Consider the following 4292-nt stretch of genomic DNA (forward strand, 5'->3'; position numbering starts at 1 on the left):
ATGATTGAGATTCTTAGTACTGGTATGTGATTGTATAGTTGTTGAAGTTACGTATACCGATGAATGGATAGTGAGTGGATCTTATGGTTGTTTTGTAGACTATATGAGACTGTGTTTGAGGTTTGGACTTGAGGATAGGAACGATGTCTGTGTCAAGGTCAGATTGAGGATGAGAATAGCCTGGCCAACCATTTCTTCTTAATCAATCCCTCTTTAGCACGGTGTCGGGTCAAAGGTCAATAATTAATTCAAGTTGTCATAAATAGTGAGAGTATGGTATTAGGTGTTGTGTTAGTGTGATGGTGTGGATTCAGGAAGTTGTCTCAGGTGACGAGGTGTATTAGGTGGGATCAAGTGTCCAATCCGCTTGATTATTAAAGATCTTGCTTTGAGGATTTGAGTCCTGGGCACAAGATAGTACGCTTTATTGGTTTGGTGACTCATGATTGTTTAATTGTTAGAAGATTCATTATTTAGTTATCTTGAGGTTGATCAGTATAATGATTGCCAATTGGTGTGGTTGGTGGTCGTTGTATAATTATGTAGTGGTATAGCCGTGTGTTGGATGGCAAGTGTTAGTCTGACTGAGAGGTATAGATCTGAGTTTGAGTCTGATTGTATGATGGACGGGGTTCCTTGTTTGGGGTCTTGTGTGTCCCTTAGAGGATGAGTTGGGTTTGGACGTTGTCATGTTCGGTGGTTTGGCGACCGTTTTTCTCTCGGGTTTTGAAGCCTTTCATGGTAGCGTAGAGTAGACTAATATTCATTTTGAGTCAGATGTAAGGTCTAGGTTGTTTTGTGTTATGATGAGGTGAGAGATGGGTAACCACATTGGGTTTTAGTGGTAGTGGTGTGTGATTTCCTGGTGACGTCCGATGTCAAAGGCAATATGGTTGTTGAGTTCTTAGTCTCGGGGTTTTGTGAGGTGTTCTAGGAAAGTGTGTGGCTCCTTTAAGGAGGGTAGATTTAAAGGATGAAATCTTTTAAAGAGGGTAGAATGTAATGTTTCCAATTTTTACCATTTTCCAATTCTTGGAATTTTCTGATTTTCTCGAGGGTACATACATCTTTCCTCGTTTTGCTTGCCACGCAGGCCCGAGGGCGTTTTGGTTATTTTTTTGAGTCGAGGGTTTTAGAAGTGTATTTTTAATCATTGTAAGTCAATTATAAATGACACTATTATTTCTAAAAATTTTCAAAAGTCGGGACGATTTCCGGACTCGGGAACTTCTCTCGGTTTTGTCATTTTTAAGAAAGGGGCATAATGTACTTTTCTTGCATATATGTATACATCTATATCTATATATTAGAGGTAGATATTTATGGGGTAAGAATGGCATTTCATTAAAAAAAATGAGGGGCCTAGGAACTTGGCTTGAATTAGAAATCAACCAAAATGTGACACTTGGCACAGCCTTGGCCATTGAAGATGCAAGACCACCACTTTATCCCTTTCTCCTTCTCATTTTGGGCACCATTTTCTTTCTCTCTATCACACACTCTCTCTCTATATATTCATGCACAAGCATACATTTATGTCTTCTAAAGAAAAGGTTTTGCTTTAGAGAGTTTAAAGTGGGATTTTGAAAGAGAGGAAGAATGGAGGTTAGAGAGCTTGGTATGAGTTTCAAATTAAGGCCCATATTGCTAGGGTTTTGAAGGAATTCAAAATTTTGGGAAGCTTATGACTTGTTTGGCTTACTCCATTGAGGTAAGGGTTTTTAATTCACATTTTCTTGGTCCTTTTGTGAATTAATCATCTTAATTTGTGGTTAGCATGCTTTATTTTGTAGAAATTTCATGCTATAATGTATATATGTTGTGCCAAAGTTGTAACTATGTGTTGCTTGGAATATGTGATGGTGAACCATGCTTAATTGATGATTAATTTGTACTCTTTGGACCATTAGTGCTAAATTTCATGACTTGAAAATATGAATTATGGCATAGAAATTTTGTAAATCATGTGGCTATGTGTTAGTTAATATTATATGATAAAGCATGCTTAGTTGATGATATTATTTGCCTACGGTGTGGAAAACGCTAGATATTGCGATATGGAAGCATGATGTTTACTTTCTTAGAAATTCTCTACAAGGCATGTTATATCGCTAATGTTTGATTTGTGAAGCATGAAATCCTCCATGGGCATGGCATTGGAATGGCATGATACATTCATGTATGAGTATTGGGAAGGAAATTGGAAATTATTTTTAAAAGAAATAAAAGAAAATATTTTGGGAAAGGTTTTGATGAAAAGTTGTGAAAAACTCGGTCGCCTAGGAGATTGCTTATAGGTCCGTGGCGTTAATTTGACCTAGAGAGAACTAAGGAGACTACCCTAGCGTGGTTGAGTTAACTGGGCCCCAAATAACACCCTGGAGCTTGCCTTGTGGTCAGGGACAGTTTGCCAATCCTTCTCTCATGCCGCCAGGGAGCTGCCATGGGACAGGTTACATTAACAGTTTGGAAATGATGATGGAAGAGGTTTTGGAAATGGGGAGCGACATTGCATTCCATGGCATGACATTATTCGTTTATGACTCGGATTATTGTTGTTGATGTTGTGGTTATATTTTTTCCAGAAATAATATGATCCCGATTTTATTTCCTATTCCTTATTTGGATTCACGGGGTCACAAGAGGTGTGTCTCAGGCACATCCTACGAGCTTTATGCTCACTCCTTTATTATTAACATTTTTTAGGTCATGGCAAAGAAGTGGCGGACGACAATCCACCACCGGTCTAGACGGGTTAACGAACTTGGACTCTTTAGTGCTTAACGTTTATTTTACCCCTTTTTTGTTGTAAATAGTATTAGGGGTCATTTTATATGTATCACACGGTTAGAAATGGTCTTGAGACCATTCTTTTGTATTTGGTGGTCTCATTATGAATTTAATATCCATGTAAGGCCTTAAAGCCATATATTTGGTGTATGATGGACTTGTTTAAATTTTAATGATATATTAGACCTATGTAACGTTTTATTTGAATGTATCACTACCTAGCTGTGTTAATTTCATCATCAAATGAACGATTTGGGACAGGTTTGGGCTTGAGTAAGGTTACCAAGGGACCAAAGGGGTGCCTATAGGCACAAGTGTACATTTTCAAGCTTTCTGGGCTGATTTTAAGGTTCTGGCCATCTTGAACCGATTCAGCCCCATTGAACAGGTTAAGGGGTGCATTTGGTTCATGTATGGGCATACTGTTCATCTTGAACCGGTTCAAGTCCCCCAGTGTGTGCATTTTGGTTGTCAGCTTATCAACCTTGATCACCTGACTTCAGACGGTCATAACTTCTTCGTTCTGAACCCAAATAGGGTCATTCTTGAGTTCATTTTCAAGGATTTTGAGTTATCTTTCCAATGAGACCAACCTCATCTTCAAATTCCATCCATGTTGAGAGTTATGATTGTTTTAGTGGAACAGTGTCGGATTTCCCTTGGACCGCAAAGGGCATTTTTGGGAATTCATATCAGATGACCGTAGAAATTCACCAAGTATCATGGAATGACTAGAATAATTGTTTAGACTTCATTTGAATAGTTTGAGGTCTTGTTACCCCCTCATTTGTAAAATGATCATTTTACCCCTAGTGTGTCCTCGGGTTTGGTTAAGGACCCGGTTAATGATCCGAACCCCCGGTTTGGGTCATTACAGATTCCACTAGCAGTGAAGTCGATTCCGCCAGCAGTGAAGTCGATTCCGCCAGTAGTGAATTCGATTCCGCCACCACTTCCATCACATATGTAAGTTCCACCTAAGGTGCAGAACCCTTCAGCAACAGTGAAGTCAATTCCACCAGCAGTAACTCAACCACTTCCATCGCAAGTCCAGGTTCCACTTGAGATGCAAAACCCTCCACTAGCAGGAGTCCAAAAAGTTCAATTTCAGTTCCAACAGAATGTTCCACTGTTGAACATTCAGCAGCCTACAAACACACCACCAAGGCCACTATTGGCATTTCCAATGGCATTCAAAATGCAACGCCCCCCAAGGAAACCTCCTGATCAAGGAGTTAATCCACGCTAGAGGAGTATTCCTTTGGTAGACCCAAACCCAATTCCAGTAGTGTTTGGGGGGCATCTAATGGCCAACTTACCCAAACGTTGGCCAGGAAATACAAGCCAACTTACTGACTTCTGCCAGCAAGACTGTGGCTTGGTCATGAGGAAGGTCGACAAAACTTTCCATATGAAGCTGTTATCACTTCTTCCATTGGAAGAAGATTTTCCACAGCCAGATTTTCCTTTGGAAATGGCACAAGCTTATCAATCATTATATA

Source organism: Cornus florida, unplaced genomic scaffold (assembly GCF_030987335.1).
Source record: "Cornus florida cultivar Cherokee Brave unplaced genomic scaffold, ASM3098733v1 CherokeeBrave_3.0.0_Hap2_Chr09, whole genome shotgun sequence".
NCBI lineage: Eukaryota > Viridiplantae > Streptophyta > Magnoliopsida > Cornales > Cornaceae > Cornus > Cornus florida.